Consider the following 20040-nt stretch of genomic DNA (forward strand, 5'->3'; position numbering starts at 1 on the left):
ACTTTTGTCTGCTCTGTTTAAGGAATTAAGAGATTAATTCAGGTAGAGGAGCTGTAAACAGAAGCTAGTTTTTCTTTCTTCTTCCCTAAGGATATTATCCAATTTCAGATAAACAACTAATACATTTTTAGTATACAGAAGTACCACATATTGCATGGGATGTACTTACTAAAAAATGCATTGTTTATTTGAAATTCAAATTTAACTGGGTATCTTGTTTTTCATGTATTTATTTTTGCTAAATCTGGCAACCTTACACATAAGGAAACATCCAGAGGAGGTGAGGATGCAAACCATGTAGAAAATGAGCCTTCCAGGCAAACAGAAAAAACAGTAGGTGCGAAAGCCATGAATTCAGAGTATGTCCATGGTGTTCAAAGAATGACAAGGAAGCCAGTATGACTGAATAGAGGAAGTCAAGGGAAGATACAGTCAGAGGGTTAAGGGGAACCAGCATTTGAAGGGACTTTGGCTTTTATTTGGATATGGGAATCTCTTAGAAGGCTTTGAGCAGAGTGACAGGATAAGGCTAGGATTCTGGAAAGTTCATTTTTGCAACTATGTTGAGAATAGGTTCTAAAGGAAAAGGATGAGGAAGCAGTCCAGTTCTGGGGCTACTGTGAAACTTAGGTGAGAAATGATAGTGGTTGTAACCAGAGTCCTTGCAATGTAGATTATGACAAGTGACTGGATCTGGATATTGTGAAAATAGTGCATTTTATTTTGTTTTATTTTTTTAAGATTTTATTTATTTGTCAGAAAGACAAATAGTGAGCACAAGCAGGGTGAGTGGAGGCAGGGGGAGAAGCAGACTCCCCACTGAGCAAGGAGCCCAATGTGGGACTCAATCCCAGTACCCTGGGATCATGACCTGAGCCGAACGCAGATGCTTAACCAACTGAGCCACCCAGACGTCCTGAAGATAGTGCTATTTTGATTTACTAATGATCTCATATGTGGCATGTGACAAAGAGGAGTAAAGGATGACTAGAATAAATAGTGTTCTTACTGAGGTATAGAAGGTAATGGATAGAACAGCTTTGTGCGCCTTTGTGAGACATGAGGGGAACAGTTCAGTTTTTATTCTAAAGATAAAATTTCTTTGTAACAATACATTGAGCTTTAAAATTATAAGTTGTGTACTTTTTTGTATGGATGTGACACTCCAATGAAATATTTAAAAATAAACACAGAACAGCAATAAGAAAAAACTCAAAAGGTTAAAATATTTAAGTCCTGCAGATAGGATCTGAGACTTCATTAAATACTGCATAATTAAGTATGAATGCTTATAAATCAGCAACAAAATTGAATGCAAATTCAGAAAAAATTACATGACAATGTGTTAAAACAGCCACTGACTTTATGTCTCTAGTTAAATTAATAATAATTGGGATGTGGGAAGAATAGATAAGACTTGGTGACTGGTGGAGTGAAGGAGGAAGGGAATGTGAAGTCAAACTTCTGCCTTACCTTGAGCCACCTCGAAGATGGCCCTGCCCTTCCCTGAGATGGAAAATGTAGGTTGGGCATAGGGGAATGGAGAAAGAGTCACCACTGACAGCTTCCTCCCCACCTGCTACTTCCTGCACTCCTTCAGGAGGATGATTAAGGAAACAAAAGAACAAAGCTAAATAAATAAAACAATTTATACAGTCTATTTATGAAGCACATTTATTGTCCAGAAAGTTTATTGTGATCACATATTTTCAATTCTAACAATTATCTTTACAGTTATAGATTTTTTTCCTTAAAAGAGAACAGAAGAAAGCCCACGTATACAGTCATTAATTTTGCAATTAAGCTGACTGAAAAAGAGAAAAGAGACACATTTTAATATATAATCAGAAATAAATTTTTAAAGAGAAGAAATATTTTATATAGATTTTATGTTTTCATCTCTGAAAAAAGAATATTAAGTTCATATGATACAATATATAAAACCTCATAAAAGTAAAATTAGAGTTTCTCTGGCTTTATCATTTCAACATTTTCTTTTTTTTTTAAAAGATTTTATTTATTTATTTGACAGAGAGAGAGAGACAGCCAGCGTGAGAGGGAACACAAGCAGGGGGAGTGGGAGAGGAAGAAGCAGGCTCCCAGCAAAGGAGCCTGATGTGGGGCTCGATGGGTTCATGCCCTGAGCCGAAGGCAGATGCTTAACGACTGAGCCACCCAGGTGCCCCCAACATTTTCTTTTTTCTTGCAAGTTAATGTTTCTTACATAAACTCTTGAGAGTCAATAACCTTTTAAAATAACGTAATTATAATGTGCATAGGCATTAGAAAAGATTCAGGGATTTTCTTCTTATTTTAGTGATTTATATCTATAAATGCAGCGTGTGTGGTTTCTGATTACCTGAACCACACCATTAACTGGTATTGTCATTGGAAACTTATACTTGGTGAACTTCCTCCACTTTATATTGAGATTCTTTTCTAAGAAGCGTTAAGAAAGACTATTATAAATGAATAATACTCATATTCAATTTCCTAGACTAAATGTAGATTTTGTCTTGAAATATTTAATATTTTTTTTCTTTTTTAGTATAGTAAGAATAATCAAAAGAAGAAAGAATATAGCAACTGTTATGAGTTAATGAATTTCAGGTTCTTAAATCACTGGAGCAATGTATATAGTTAGAACTCTCATCACTGCTTTAATTCTGTGTTTGAAGTATACATTGTTACTGATTCCTACTCACAGAAATTTTTGATTTGCCAAGAAAGTCAAATAAACCTTTGCTGTTTTTCCACAGTGAGGAATTATAAGGAAATTTGAACTGATTGTGGAGGGATGAAGGAACAAGACATAGAATCACAGTGGCCACATTTCCTCTGTCCTTGTTAATCACCTTGCTGCACAAGTGTGGTCTCTGGACCAGCAGCATCAGAATCACCTGGGATCCTGTTAAAAATGTAGAAACTCATGTTCCACTGCATACCTACTGAATAAGAACCTACAATCTAACAGGGTCCCTAGGTGATTTCTATACCAACTAGGGAAACACTGGAGTGGGGGAGACAGAAGGAGGGAAGAGAAAGAGAAGGAAGAGAAGAAGGGTAGGGTGGGGGGAGGAAGGGAAGGAAAGAGAGCTGAGTGGATGGGTTTGGGATGGGGATTGGGGAGGGATTTGGGGAGAGGAGAAGGGAAGAGGGATGGGTTGTAGATGTTTTAGGCCTGTGTTGTTTTTGTATATATTTTAAAACTAAGATGGGCCAGTATGAGGGGCAGGTATTGGATTTTTATAATGTATGTAACCTCAATATGGCTACTCTTCTTTTTAGTTGATAACTAATATTTTAAAATATGATATTAAAGGGCTCCTGAGTGGCTCAGTTGGTTCAGCATCTGACTCTTGCTTTCAGCTCAGGTCATGATCTCAGGGACCTGAGGTTGAGCCCCAAATGGGGCTCCATGGTCAGTAGGGAGTCAGCTTGAAGAGTCTCTCTCCCTTTCCCTCTACCCCTCCCCTTGCTTCTGTTCTCACATGTTCTCTCTCTCTTTCTCTCTCAAATAAATACATCTTTTAAAAAACAAAATATTCTATTAATAATTTATTTGGATTAATTTAAAGAATAACTTTATTTTCCAAATGTAGATTTGTTCTTTCCAGATGTAATGAATTAAAAATTCTTTAGGTATTCATGAAGTGACCCCATAATTACTTCCGTAAGCTACTTCCTCCGTATCCCATTCTCTTCCTTTATTTAGGTAAGAAGGACTCATTAATGACTGACCCTGTGGTCTTTTCTGAGTGTGAGACTTCCTCTTTTAAACTTTGCTTTTTAATCCCATTATCACGTATGATTTATGGCAATGCCATGACATTATCTTTTATAGATACTTTCTAAACTTCTATATCCAAAGAAGAGTTTTTATAATGAGAAAAATGTGGTTGATTTATAGTACCGAGTAAAGGAGTTTCAACTAGTCAACTCTTCCATAACATTTTTTTGAGTTCTGTGATATCTTCATATTTCATATCAAGGATAAATATAGCTTGCTAGCAGATTTATCTTCTTAAAATAGAGATACCCTCATAACATTCTACTTTGTGAAAGTCCTTAATAACTTCGTTTTCCCTCCAGGAAACATTTCGAGGTATGTTGTGGTCATCCTGGCACCCTCTACTCTGGCTCTGTTCAGACTCAGACCCCATCTGTCTCTGTGCTCCTGTCAACCACCCACACACTGCTGAACCACAGCCCTACACAGATAGCTGTGTGCCCGAGTCAACGCAAGTCACTCAGGAAGTGAATCATTGAGAGAATGAGTAGGAAGTTATCAGGCATACAAGATGAGGAGGTGCTCCCTAGGCAAGTAGGCATGAACAAAGGCCAAGAACAAGAGAGAAAAGTGCACTAAGTTTCTGTGGAGTGTTTATTGTCCCACACCTGATTGTGAGGTCCTTCAAGGCCAGAACCATGTCTCGTTCATCTTTTTAGTCTAGTCACCCCCTGTTCAGAAACAAGTCAAAACAAAATGGGTTAAGTGATACATTTTGAGGGAAAGAATAAAAAGCTCCAACTTCAAAGTTGCTTATCATGCTTTGGAAATGTAGATAACTGAGCAATGTTTGCTTGAGACCCAAGAGTTCTGAGTTTCCTCTTTGTAAACCTGTTAGAAAATAGCAGGGATACAAGGTTGGGTTAAGAATTTTCAGGAAAATTCAGACTTATTTAGTGTTGCAGACCCTAATAGTGTTTATTATAATCATAATTTGCTAGATTTCACTGCAGGCCCATTTTGCTTTTATGTTGGGAAACTGGCATTTTATTATTTGCAATATCTAGATATTTGATCAAGCACTTTTAAATCTTTGTCTTTGAAATTTCATCAACTATGCTTAAATTTTTTTTCAACAATGTGTTTATATTGATGCAAATCCAGTTTTTAAATTCATTACCTAGTATGGTATATAATTTTAATTTATTATGGGGTTCCCACTTTGGAATATTTATTATATTTATAATAGTAAACCCAAATAGGGATTTGGGTATAAGGTAATGATGTTACTTATGTTTCCTTCAGTTTCTCAAGAGGCAAAACATTGTTTATATAAATGAATGTACTGGTAAATGTTTAAGCTATCAATGAAATGAGACACTGTAGACAACTTTTGCAGAGTCTTGAGAAAAAGATAAAAAGCAATGATAGTTCTAAGTATTTTCACCAAATGCAGCCACAGAAAGAAAATTAGCATTTTAGAATTATTTTCTTAGATCATTAAAGTTAATATAATTGCACTGGAGAATTTGGATTCTTTTTAGTTATAGAATTATATTTTGAAAAGCCAGAGGCTGAAAAAGTAAAATATGTATCAGTGTCTTAAAAGTGCACGTTATGGTTCATTCCGCCTCTGTTTAACCATGAGAGACTGTGGACTCTGGGAAACAAACTGAGGGCTTCAAAGGGGAGGGGGGTGGGGGATTGGGATAGGCCTGTGATGGGTATTAAGGAGGGCACATATTGCATGGTGCACTGGGTGTTATACACAAATAATGAGTCATGGAACACTACATCAAAAACTGGGGATGTACTGTATGGTGACTAACATAATATAATAAAAAATATTATTAAAAAAAAAGAAATCCCAAAGAAAATGGAAGTTCAGAAGATTTACAGAAAGGAACATTGCCTCTACAAAGCAATGGAAGCTTGTAATTCAACCCAGATTTGCAAATCTGAGATTTCCCAACTAAGGTGTAGAAAGCAGTAAGCAGGGCTCATGAATTTGCATTTACTGAATGGCCAACATTTTGACTTTGTGGAAAGTAAAAATTATGAGGCATATTTAAAAGGCACAAAAACTAAAATCTGATTAAATGGTAAAGGAAAAGATTCCACAGAGAGCATCTTGTTTAGTAAACTCACATGAACATTTTATATTAGCCTATTTATTGTTAAGTTGTAAACAATGCTTCCAGACTGGCTGAAACAGGCTTTTCTGGAAAAAAAGGGCAAATTACCCCTTTCATATTCGTTTAAATTATTGTATTTCAGTGTTTTTTTCTCTCGGAATAGCTAGCACTATAGCACCTATTTTTTTTTTTTTTTAGATTTTATTTTTTTATTTGACATGACAGAGACAGCCAGCGAGAGAGGGAACAGAAGCAGGGGGAGTGGGAGAGGAAGAAGCAGACTCCCAGCGGAGGAGCCTGACGTGGGGCTCGATCACAGAATGCTGGGATCATGCCCTGAGCCAAAGGCAGACACTTAACAACTGCACCACCCAGGCACCCCCACTATAGCACCTATTAATTCAAATGTTAACAGTTTTGTCTCACATCTAGAATTCATGAGTAATTATTATTAAAGTGTAGTATAGCATGAAATATAACAAATATTATTTAATATAAATGTTATTTCCTGTACATAAATGCATTTTATATAATAGGAGATATAATAAAGTTTTCCATTACAATGATTCCATTATTGCCTCATACATAATCTGTTGACAAATACTATTCTTAAAATACTTTACTTTGGTAATCTAATTCAAATCTTCAGTAGATGGCTTAGGCAAAGACTGATCATTTTCAAGGGCCAGATTTAGTGCAGTATAGTACCAGAATATCATTCTATATTAAGCCTCCCTGATATACTCAAATAATTTTTAAAATAAACATAAAGTCACAATACCTGGTATATATATTAGTTTCTCAATAAGCACTTGTTAATTGATAAACATAGCCTCTCACTGGTTTTAATCTGTGATTTTTTTAGCTTAAGTTCCAGAAAAAAACTGACTTTAAGTAGCCAGTGAGAGGGAAAGAAAGAGAAGAGGAATTCTTCTTTTCCAGGTGTTGTCAGAAGGTTAAAATTCTAGCTTTTCTTTGGGTATATTATATGGACGTTGTAAGTTTTCTTAAGTGAATTTTTTGTCTTTTAAATTATGTTGGCAAGCTGTTAATTTCTCAGCTAGTTAAACAGAATAACATATGGCAACGTAGTTAGTAAAAAAATAATTGGGAATTACTTCAATCAGAGAAATATAACAAGAGTTATAATAGTTAATATTTGAAGGCATATGAAGTGAGTTTTTTATTATGTATTCAGATTACTATGTTAATGTACTATTTTAATAAGCACTCCCTGTTTTCTCGTGAAAGGCAAATATAGGGCTTTATAGCACCAATTTGTTTTCAACGAAATTTCCATATATTTCCAGATCGTAAGTACCCACAAGAGCATAAAGTTCCATGATTAATTTGGAAAATTTTTTACTTATCTACTAAAAGTGAATCTGCACATGCTCTATGACCAAGCAATTCCATCTCCAATATAAATGCATAGATATGTTCAGCAAAAGACATGTACAAAGATTTCATAGAAGCATACCCATTCAAATGTAAAACTGGAAACCACGGATATGGACAAATAATTTGTGGTGTGTTTGTACAATCGAATATTACATAGCAATGAAAATGAATTATCATTAAATACAAAAGTGTGTGTGTGAATCATATTGAACAGAGGAACCAGATGTACCATTGTGTTTACAGTATTGTTCTACTAATGTAATATTTACAAAATCAGATGTCAGAATGTTTATTTTGTTTATTATGAAAAAATTCATAGATTTTATATAAAAGCATCAAAGATAATGCCTGGAAAACAGTAGGCAAGTGAAATTTTTTTTTTTAAACTGGAAGAGCTGAAGAGTAATTTGATGCTCAGCTGTTTCTGCAAGTGTTAGCTATTATATTGCAGATAAGTGAGAAGGTTAGGCCAGAAATGAATATTTTTATTTTTCTATACTTAACTGTTTGATTTTATTTACTCAGCAAAGACATTTTTGGAGGAAAAATCCCATTGATATGTGAAATGACACCGCAATAACTGAATTTAGTGGGTGTATGCTACATTACAGATATATTGTGTGATTTCATATGATACAATGCTATTAGGTAAAATCAACACCAGAGAAGTTTAATAATTTGCCTTGAGCGACATTGTTTTTAATTACTGAACCTGGGATTTGAATCTGATTCCAGCATCTATACTATATAACCATTTATACCTATACTGTGCACAAATATTTACACATATTTAATCAGTTTATTAAATATTTAAAAGCAGCACAATTTAGAGCTGATTTGTTACAGTTTGAAGTAAATCATAAGTTACCTTGTATCTGTTAATGGTGTGCCTAAACCCGAGGTATATAGATTACCAGAAGATCAGGGAGAGTCTGTTTTATAGTCAGATGTTCAATATGATTATCACTTTGATCATGTTCATGTTTATATTTAAGTACTAAGGAAAAAATAGAAATATAATATATATGCTGATGAGTAGAATAACGTTCTACCATGTGGTTTACTGATTGTAATTCTAGATCCTCAAATACATTCTGTCTTTGCTCATTCTGTGGTGTTGGTACCAGTGCCCTCTGCTATGAAGGCTGAAGGTTTACCATACCAACCCTTTAGAGATTTGTTTTGGATAATGGGCAGCCAGGGTAAAAACTCCCACCTGAACTTTCTTAAGCAGTAGACTGTTAATGAAAATGTGGGTGAAGTAGTTTACTACAGAGAGGAGGAGCCCATTGGAAAATCTTCTGACATTCTAAACAATATCCTCAGTGACTTTCATTATATTGAGTAGGTCATATGATAGCAAACTGGTGTGTTTACAGACATGTCCTCAGAGCAGTGAATTTCCTTTTTGAGATGAAAGCATTTATTAATCATCCTTGAAAACAAAATGCAGAGTTTCCAAGGATATCCTTTGAAAAGCATGTCAGACAACTGCATCTCTTTTGTGTTATCACAATGACTATATTCTCATCTAAGCTTTCTTGTTAGGCAAAATATGGACCATTATTTTCGGTGTATATGTAGGATAATATTTCCTTGTCTGGGTTGGTAAAGATGATGTAAAAGCAGAAGATGTACTCCCTTTAGGATCTCCACCACAAAAGTGAAGAAATTCAGCATGAAAACCTTACATATTTCTAAGCGGGATGAACTGTTGGAGTGGAGCCATAGCTGAGCTGTAAAAATATGGAGGTTGACTCAAAAATCAAGGAAAAGCATCAAAAAAATTTTTCATGTTGTGTATTTAGTTTAGATTTTTCCAGGTATTGTGATTAAAAACATTTAGGGAAGTACAGGTAATATTTAAATATACTTTATTATTCATTTTTTCAGATAAATCTTTTGTGGGGCAGTTGCACTCTCCAGTTATGCAGAGATGTTGCAAATTCAGATGTCTATGGGACCCAAAAAGTGGTTCTAGACAGAATTTTGAATAGTCTTAGATAAATCAACCATGCGTAGAACCTGTGATTGTAACCTTTTATCAAAAGACCCACCCATGAAGGTCTTTCTTAGAAAGTGCAAACCCAAATACATTTTTCCCAGTTTCTGTTTGCCAGGATTGTTAGACTTGTGAAGTGTTAAAGAAACACAGTTTAGGGGCACCTGGGTGGCACAGCGGTTAAGCGTCTGCCTTCGGCTCAGGGCGTGATCCTGGCATTATGGGATCGAGCCCCACATCAGGCTCCTCCGCTATGAGCCTGCTTCTTCCTCTCCCACTCCCCCTGTTTGTGTTCCCTCTCTTGCTGGCTGTCTCTATCTCTGTCGAATAAATAAATAAAATCTTTAAAAAAAAAAAGAATATACAGTTTAAGTTGACATACATGTTTAACAAAATTTCTTTAATAATGACATTTCTTTTCATATGCCCATTTTTCTGTGAGCTAAAAGAAATGAAATTCCAATTATATTTTAAAATAACAACAGTAAAACATTATCAGAAATAAAAAATAACCAATGCATTTATAAAATATTAAATTCAACAGTGAATGTCAGTTGAGTGTTAATGAATTGCTAATAGAAATATTCCAAAAGAAATACTTTATAAAGACATTATCACAGTCAAAAGAATTAGCTACCTGGAGATGATAATAATACAATTCAATTATTAAATTAATGTAATTAACTCATTAATTTCTTAATTAATTCATTATCTATTACTCTTTTATTTTGACTCTTTTTCCAAATTTTATTGTAATTAACGGGTTTTGATTGTATCACATATACGTAAAATAACTAGTATGAAGCTGTTGAAACTCAGTGACAGACGTTAAATCATATATGAAGACTACTCCTTTGTTCATAAATTGCAAATGACTTCCAGGGGCGCCTGAGTAGCTCAGTCAGTTGAGCGTCTCTCATCAGCTCAGGTCATGATCCTGGGGTCTGGAATCCATCCCCACCTGGGGCTACCTCCTCAGTGGGGAGTCTGCTTCTCCTTCTCCTTCTGCCTCTCCGCCGTTTGTGCTCTCTTTCTCTCCCTCTTACTCTTAAATAAATTTTTTTTTAAAAAGAAAATGACATTTAGTCACATTTTAATTATAAGTGATGGCTTATATTCTGTTGATTTAATAATAATGTAATAAGCATTTTTGTGTGGTTATACTATGCTAAATTCTTTACAATATTCTTTCACCAATTCTATTCTTAAAATTTTAAGATTGTAAACATTATCTTTTTTTTTTTTTTAAGATGAGGAACCTGAGGCTCAGAGAAGCTAAATGATGAACAGTTTTAGAAAGTGGAGGGTTAAGGGCACCTGAGTGGCTCAGTTGGTTAAGCGTCTGTCTTCTGCTCAGGTCATGATCCCAGGGTCCTGGGATTGAGTCCTGCACAGGGCTTCCTGTTCACTGGGGAGCCTGCTTCTCCCTCTGCCTTCTGCTCCCCCTGCCTGTGCTCTCTCTCTCCATGTCAAATAAATGAACAACAACAACAACAAAAGCAAGTTGGGAGGGTTGGGACTGAAATCCTTATGAAGAAAAATCCACAACCTCCAATCATTTTTTTGTTTTTGTTTTTTGTTTTCTTTAAAATAGTCTCCATGCCCAATATCTGGCTTGAATTCATGACCCTGAGATCAAGACCTGAGATCAAGAGTCAGATCCTCCACTGACTGAGCCATCCAGGTGCCCCCCACAACCTCCAATTGTAATATTTACTTATCTTTTATTTTTTAATAACGTTTTATTTATTTATTCATTTTAGGGAGACAGAGAGTGGGGACAGGAGCAGAGGGACATGGAGAGGGAGAATCTCAAGACAACTCCATGCTCAGCTCGACCAGTGCAGAGCTTGAGCTCACGACCCTGAGATCATGCCCTAAGCCAAAATCAAGAGTTGTACTCTTAACCAGGTGCTCTAACTGTAATATTTATTATTAAATATGTATTTGGTTCTCCTATTTGGGTTAAGACTACTTAATTCTGTCTCATCCCCCATGTAGATAAGGGTTAATTTCCCATAAATTATGTGTCACTATTTTTCATATATCTAAAGAAAATTGATAAGCCATGCTTGAGTTATTCATGCTGCAGGTAAGAAGAATTGAAATCATTAATAATTCCTCAGACATCTTCCTTATATAATCTTCTTTGTTGTACCTTTTTATTCTTTTATGATTTGTGCACAGATGCTATATTTTTTTGATGCACACTTTTCACATTTAAATACCCCTCAAATCAGGAGTTATAACAGATGGCTTCTTACTACATTAAATTTGACATTTGAATGTCTTTTAAGAGAGCACGTAAAATTTGGCATTGAGAGGCAGGATTTAATTTTGATATTAGTGAGGAATATATTGTTGTTTTAGTAATGAAAGCAATGCTGTATTTTTTTGCAATGGAAAAACTATAAAAATCTGTAAACAGGGGAAGCTGCATTGTTTTGTCACTGAGATATATAGAATAATTTTGTTCCACATAGCAAGGAGTGCATATGAATGTGAAAAAAATGTGTAAAATGTTTTAGAAAAAAAGAAATCTCACTAACAACAAGATGTGTGATTCAGTTGTGCATGGCATAGGGCTAATAGCAATATGTGATAACGTTGCCTAATTGTTTCTATCTTAGTGCACTAAAATAATGTAATTTAAGATTAGGAAAAGGGTAATTTATACCACTAATTATTTTTCTGTGAAGCTTTAAATCCTGACTTTCTCAACTTTTAAAAGACACTTAAAGATTATTTTCATTTCTCCATTTGTCTAAAACAGTCATTCTAAACTTCTAAAACACTGGTGGGTATATGGAATATCTTACATTAAATGCTTCTTGCAATAATGATGAAATAAATACCAGGATAAATGCTAAAGCAACTTACCAGGGAAATTAAATTCTGGATTGCACTATTGTAAGAGATTACCTTCACATGGAAAATTAACAATCTTTTCCCATTTTATTAATATAACATGTTAGTATATATAATAGCTATTATGAAATTATAAGAGGAAAGCAGAGAAAATGTTAAGTCAAATTTTTACTAAATACCTTTTTTTTGGCCAAATATTATACTAGATTTAATAAATGTGAATAATAATAATATATCTACAATATAATGTTTATAATTCAGGCTTTTTTTTTTAAAGATTTTATTTATTTATTCGACAGAGATAGAGACAGCCAGCGAGAGAGGGAACACAAGCAGGGGGAGTGGGAGAGGAAGAAACAGGCTCATAGCAGAGGAGCCTGATGTGGGGCTCGACCCCACAACGCCGGGATCACGCCCTGAGCCGAAGGCAGACGCTTAACCGCTGTGCCACCCAGGCGCCCCTATAATTCGGCTTTTGAACTCCAAATTACTCTTTGAAATATGGTAGGTAAATCTTAGTTAATATTTAATATTTGCACTTTTAACGCAAAATGCTTATGCTATGTACCATTTCTAAATCTCTTTCACCTACTTCTCACTTCAGAAATCATTGCATTTTGATGAATTAATGGTCTGGTCCATTTAAGATATAATTGGTTTAATTTTCCACAAAGAACTTGACTGCCATTCTTTGTATAATTAATAAATTTTCTTCTTTTCTGACATGTACCTAAAGAGAACAGTGTAAAGTTATTGCTAATGGAATTACCTTATTTCCAAGATTAATGGTAAGCAAAGAATTCTTCTGAAAGGATCTAATGCCAGTCTTACAGCTATATAAACCCTTTTTAAAATTCACGGCCTGGTGTTATCTTCAACCATGTCAGTCTTCTCATTCAAGCATCACCAGAAACTTATATGATTAGTGAATTAGTGGCTTCCATACTCTTTATTATTCCAAGAAATTTTTTAATCTCTTCTATTATGAAGAGGAATCACAGCATGACATACTTGAAATGTTCTTTATAAATGTCCACTCTATTTCTTTATCTAATTTTAAAAAGACTTATTATGCCAAAGGGAATGCTTTCTCAATATAAATAAAGTGGAAGTTTTCCTTTGTAGAATAGTGAAATTGTTTATCTACTTTTATGGGAAAATAAATATTAAATATATGGTTCATTTATTTAGATCTTTTATTCCCTTGTTTTAAATTTGGGCAGAGACACAATGGTTCACAGAATTCCAGAAGGACAAATGTGACTTTGACATGATCCCTTTGTCTACTGTGTAGAAAATACACGAAAGGGTTGGGGAGGAGGTCAGCAAAGAAAGAAGGTAGAAGGTGATTGCAATAATTTATTAGCAAGACTGTGTTGGCTTGGATGCTCTAGTGTCAGGTGAGGAGTAGTGAGAAATAGTGGGATTCAAGATGTATTGTAAGGTTGGCACTTTCAAAATATAATGTCAGATGTGAGAGTTTAGAGAAAGGGTTATCAGGGATGATTTTGAGTGTTTTGTTTTGTTTTACAACTGGAGTATAGAATTTTTGAGTTTCTGAGAGAAGGAAAATGATAGTAGGCGGAGATTGGATCTGGAGGTAATCAGTACCCGAGTATTAGGCAAGTGTCATATTTGAGGTGTTTACTGGACAGTTAAGTGAAAAAATAGCAATAATTCAATGTTTAGCATTTTGAGGAATAGACAAACTGTTTTCCAAAGTGGATGTACCATTATATATTTCCATTCGCATGTATGAGTGTTCTGATTTCTCCATACCCTTATCAACATTTACCTGACTTTTTTATTCTAGTTATCTTAGTGGGTGTGAGATGGTATCTCACTGTGGTTTTGATTTCTATTTCCCTAGTGACTAATGAGGTTGAGCATCCTTGTGCTTGTTGGCGATTTATATAACTTGTTTGGAGAAAAATCTATTCAAATCCTTAGCCCAGTTTTTAAATTGTGTTATTTGTGCTGTTGTTGAGTGGAAAGAGTTCTTCATATATTCTGCATATAAGTCCCTTATCAGATATATGATTGGAAAATATTTCCTTCCATTGTTTGTGGATTGTCTTTTCAGTTTCTTAATGGTGTTCTTTAATGCACAGAAGTTTTAAATTTTGAGAAAATCCAATTTATTCATTTTTTCTTTTTCTTTTGTTGCCTGTGCTTTTGTTGTCATATCTGAGAAGCTATTGCCAACTCAAGGTCATGAAGATTTAATTCTATGTTTTGTTATAAGAGTTTTAGCACCTTAGTGGTTGCATATTGGTCTATGATTTGTTTCTAGTTAATTTTTTAAATTTCATTAATCAATTTATTTATTTATTTATTTATTTATTTATTTATTTGACAGAGAGAGAGTGCACAAAGCAGGGGGGGCAGCAGACAGAGGCAGAAGCAGGCTTCCTGCTGAGCAGGGAGTCCAATGCAGGGCTAAATTCGAAGACACTGGGATCATGATCTAAGCCGAAGGCAGACGCTTAACCACTGAGCCACCCAGGTGCCCTCATTTCTAGTTAATTTTTGCATATAGTGTTAGGTAGGGGGGTTCAACTTAATTATTTGCATGTGGATATACAGTTATCCCAGCACCATTTGTTGAAAGACTGTTCTTTTCCCCATTGAATGTTCTTGGCAGCTTTATTGAAAACCAGTTGACTATAAATGCAAGGCCTTATTTCTGGACTCTCAATTTTAGTCCATTGGTCTATCTGTGTATCTTTATGTCAGTACCATGTTGTATTGATTAGCTTTATAGTAACATTTAAAATTGGAAAGTGTGAGCTCTCTAACTTTGTTCTTCCTTTACAAGATTGTTTTGGCTATTCTAGATCCCTTGCATTTACATGTGAATTTTAGAATCAGCTTGTCAATTTTTCCAGAAAGCAATTTTTCTGGGATTGTGAGAATAATTGCACTGAATCTATACATCAATTTCAGGAGTAGTACCATCTTAAAATATTGTCATCTGATCCATGAACATGAGATATCTTTTCATTTATTTAGGTCTTTAAAATTTTTTTTTAAGATTTTATTTATTTATTTGACAGAGAGAGAGACAGCCAGTGAGAGGGGAAACACCAGCAGGGGGAGTGGGAGAGGAAGAAGCAGGCTTCCAGTATGGAGCCCGATGTGGGGCTCAATCCCAGGAGCCCGGGATCACGTCCTGAGCTGAAGGCAGATGCTTAACGACTGAGCCACCCAGGTGCCAGTAGGTCTTTAAAATTTTATTTCAATGATGTTATCCTTAAGAATGATAAACTTGATATCCAGGTTTCATTCCAATTAAAGGATAAAGTGAAATGCAGAGAAGAGATTTAGAATACAGTGGATTTGCTAGTGACTGACCATGAGTTTCATAGGGTATAATGGAAGGGTCTCAGGAAAGGGTATCAGATGGTTCAGAAAATGAAATACATGAAGCCATATAAGGATTAAGACCTAAGAGAAAAGTAAACATTTATGGTAAGTAAGGATGTTAATTAACTTTTCATAAGTTTTTTTCTCTATTTAGATATATTGTTTTGAGAAATGGCAGTTTACATATTTTGCCTATTTTATTGGGCTGTTTGTCATTTTCTTATAGATTTATAACCATAGCTATGTATATATACTAGAAATAAGGCCTTTGCTTTATACACATCTATGTGTGTGTATGTGTATATTATCTATTTATGTGAATATAGATTTATATAAATTTAAATTTCTGAATGTCAGTTTATATTTACTGATATAAATATTAATATATTTTTTCTTCCTGATGTGTGGTTTAATATTTCCTGTTCTTAATGATGATATTTGATAAAAAGGCTTTTTTTCCCTTTTAAATGAAGTCCAATGTGTCAACATTTTTTTTTGTTTGTGCTTTATTCATTTTGTCCAAGAAATCTTTACCCTACCCAAGGTAAAGAATAACTTCTATGCTTTTTTCCGGAAGCTTTATCTTTTAGCCTGACTTAAGTTTACGATATAATGCAAATTAATTTTTGTTTATTGTGAGGTAGAAGGCAATGTTTATTTTTTTCCCATGCAGAAATCCATTCCCTTCAGCATCATCTGTTAAAACATCCATCTTTTCTTAGGAAAATTAACACTTTGTCAAAAGTTAAGTGACCAGTTTTCTGTGTGTGCGTATTTTTGGACTCTGTTTTATTCCATGATCTCTTTGTTCACTGCCTTAAATAATATTATGTTTAAGATTTGCTAATGTAAGTTCCCTGTTTCTTTTCTCTCATTCGGATTTGTCTCAGCTACTCCATTTATGTATTTCCATATAAAATTTAAAAATAAGTAAGTTGATCAGTTTCTACCCAAAGAACCCCAATGGGATTTTGATTATGACCCCATGAAAGTAAAGATCAGTTTGAAGAGAGTTAGACCCTAAAATGTAAAGGAGAGAATGGGGAAGATCATAAATAGTGAGCCTAAGAATGTAGCCAAGAGTTCCTGCAAAAATTTTAATGCAAAAATTGCTAATATATCTAAGTTTTCGTTAGAAAGATCACCTTCCCATTAGTGGAGAGGGGACTGAAGAGAGAGAGGTTATTCTGGAGAGATTAAGTAGGATTAGAAGATGTGTGTGAAGAGGTGGGAGAGCTACTAAGAGGTCCCTTTCAGCCAGAGGAATTAAGGCAACGTCAGTGGAGATGGAATGGGAAGAGACAGATTGAGACATATGGAATCTATAGAAGAGACAAGACTTTTATAATATTTGTTACTTTTGACCTTGCTCAGTCATGACTAGGGAATTTGGTTAAAGTTTAGGTTAAAAGTGTCTTACGGATATACAATGTCTCTGATAATCCTAGGAATCAAATTTAGAAAGCAGTGTGTTGATTTTCATTCTAGATGTATCCTTCTTATTTCTGTATAGAACTGTAACAGAGTTCACCAAAAGATGGTTTGGAAAGTACCAGCCTAGATCATAGACCTAATACACTTTTACTTGAACAGCACTTGTCACTGTTCTTCCCTAAGGACCATACACATATCCAGCTATATATTCCGCATCTCTTACTTGAGTGTCTACTAACATCACCTATTTCTCATGATCCAAATAGATTTTGAGCTCTTTTTCTCCCACTCCAAACCCAATCCATTAGTTCATCTTCTTTCTCTGCCTTCTCCTTTTCACCATCTCCATTTTTACCATCTTAACTGCTACCATCCTAGGCCAAGCCATTATAATCTTCCACTAGACCATTGAACTTGTCTTTGTTCCACCCTTATTCCCCTGGTAGGGGATCTAATGTCCACTCATCAGCCAGAGTAATTTTTAAAGTGAACATCAAATCATGACACTAACCTGCCAAAAACCTGATGCCTTCTGATTGTAAGTCAGAGTAAAAAGAAAAAGTCCTTACCAGCGTGCAGTGTCTGCATATGTCCTCGTTACATCATCTTTTACTTTTCTTTCTCTTGTTCACCCACTCTAGCCACGCTGGTATTCCGGCCTTTTTTTCTGAGCTCGGCTAGCTATTTCTTACTTCAGAGCATTTGTACTTTCAGTTCCCTCTTGCTGGAGTATTCTTGTGCTAGAGCTTTGTATGACTTTTGTCCCCCCTCCATTCTGCTCTCTGCACAACCCTCACCAGCTCAAAGGAGCTTTCTTTGACTTCCAAAATTATACAGCTTCTCTGCCAGCTTAACTTGTTTCATGTTTTTTCTTCATAAGTTTCTTAAGTACTTATATTTTATTGCAAATTACTTGTTAGTTGCCTGAGTGCCCCTCCAGAATATAAGGTGCATAGGAGAGGAATTTTGTCTTACTGTCACAGATGATTATCTCCAGCACTTCCGTTATATGCATGATATGTAATAGAGACTCAAAAATATTCATTGAATGAATAAATAAATAAATAAATAAGGAATGAAGTGAAGGTAATTTTTGGGCAAATGGATAAAAATTATGGAGATTTACTCTATTTTGCATATTGAATGACCCATAAGACTTTAACATTTTTTTAATATACATCATATATGAGAAAGAAAACCTGGAAAAGTATCCAATTAAAGATTTCTCTCTCTAATTTGCTGAGAAGCACAAATAATGTGCTCCTACGCTAAAGTATGTTATTAACAAGGCTTAAATTTTTCTATCAAATTATTTTGAAATCCTCTAAAACTCCCTATCACCGAACCATGTTCTAGTTTTCTAGAATCTTTTTTATCCTAATTTCTTCAAATGAAATAAATTTTTATTTATTTATTTTCTGCTTAGCTCCAGTGAAATGTAATTTCAGTAAGAGTTGGCTCCTTGCTATGTTAGTTCACACCTATGTTCCCAGGGTCTAGAATAGCTCCTGGCACAAAGGAAATTGAAAACCTGTTCGTTGAATGAGTCTCTTCGGAGCAGAGCTTAGGGAGTATCAGAGTGGGATCTTATTCCTTTACATATATTACCTAATCTATAATTTGCTATTGTTGGGTCTTCTGTTTTGCAGAAGAACTTAGCTATGTTTAGATGAGTGGTAATGGGTGTGACACCATATGTGATACATGTATGGTGAAAACAAATGGAAACATAAAAGGCAAGCCAAGCAAATAATAATAGCCCTGACTGCTGTAGGTAAATCCTTGGGAAATGAAATAATACATCAGTAAATCATATGCTTGCAAGAGAGATTTATTAGTAGAAGTAAAGGAATTCAAATTCTAAAGCTGCTGTTATCCATTTCCTTTGGTAGTCATGATATAAAGCACAGAGGCCATCTTAGTAGAACCAAACTTACGTGTAAGGAACATAGAGTAAGATTTGATTTGTTAGAAGTATATAAATCAACGTTCCAGGAGGGAGATATTTCAGAGACCCATATCTGAAGATAAATGATTATTTGGTGTTAGTAACTCAAAATTTAAACTAAAAGCTGCATTAATTTCATTTGATTGTCCTCCAAATTTTTCTCTCCCCACACACTCACACTACTATCATCAGACATAGTGTTATTGTTTCAGAGAGGGTGTATTCTTTATTTCTCCTGTTTTTGGCTTCCTTGCAGGAAGGTTGGAAATACATGTCTAGTTCTGACCAGGGGATTCTGAGAAGTTGCACATGCCATCCTGGTGTTGACAGTTTAATATTGGTGTGCCCCCTTTACTCTATCTTACTCTGATATCTGGACTTTGGAAGTCATGTGTTCTAGAGGTAGCATTTCGAAGTCATGTATCACACCTGCATCAGAATGTGATGGGATGTGAGGAAGAAATAATCTTCTATTATGTAACACACTAATATTTCCATGATGAGCCTATTATAAATAATGCAGTGATTTGATTTATATCTCAATAATGTTATATTAAAAACATACACACATCAACATATATAGTTTTTAAAATATAAACCAAGACTAATAATCATGGTATCCCTTTTACAGTTTCCTTAGTACCAGAGCACTTTTATGAAATAGAACTTTACTTATTTATTTGTTGCAAATATAATATCTTCATTTTTATTCCACAATATTAGTGAACAAGGGAGGAATTTGGGTCTATCAAGAACAAACAGAAACTGAAAGCAGTTTGCGTGGGTTCTCTATTGCCCACTAACAATGTAATTTCAGGCAAATTAGTCATCTGGGCTTTACTGTCCTTATCAATAAAATGAAACAACAATACTAATAATTGTTGTGGAGGTTATGTATCAAGTGATAGTTCCAAGAAGAATGCTTGGGAAATGGCAGGAAATTAATACTTGTTTTAAATAGTTTATATCTGCTGAAAGGGAGAATGGCAGTTTGGTCTTAAGATGTATCTGGAAGTATACAGCATCTGAAATTTGGTCTTTATGGGTTAGATTAAAGAGCTAGGGCAGAAGTCAAAATCTTCTAGACTTACTCATCTTTTTTATGGCTTTATTTTTTTTTAAGATTTGTTTAGTTTAGAGAAAGAGAATGTGTGCA

The sequence above is a fragment of the Ailuropoda melanoleuca genome, chromosome 11 (assembly GCF_002007445.2).
Source record: "Ailuropoda melanoleuca isolate Jingjing chromosome 11, ASM200744v2, whole genome shotgun sequence".
Classification (NCBI taxonomy): domain Eukaryota; kingdom Metazoa; phylum Chordata; class Mammalia; order Carnivora; family Ursidae; genus Ailuropoda; species Ailuropoda melanoleuca.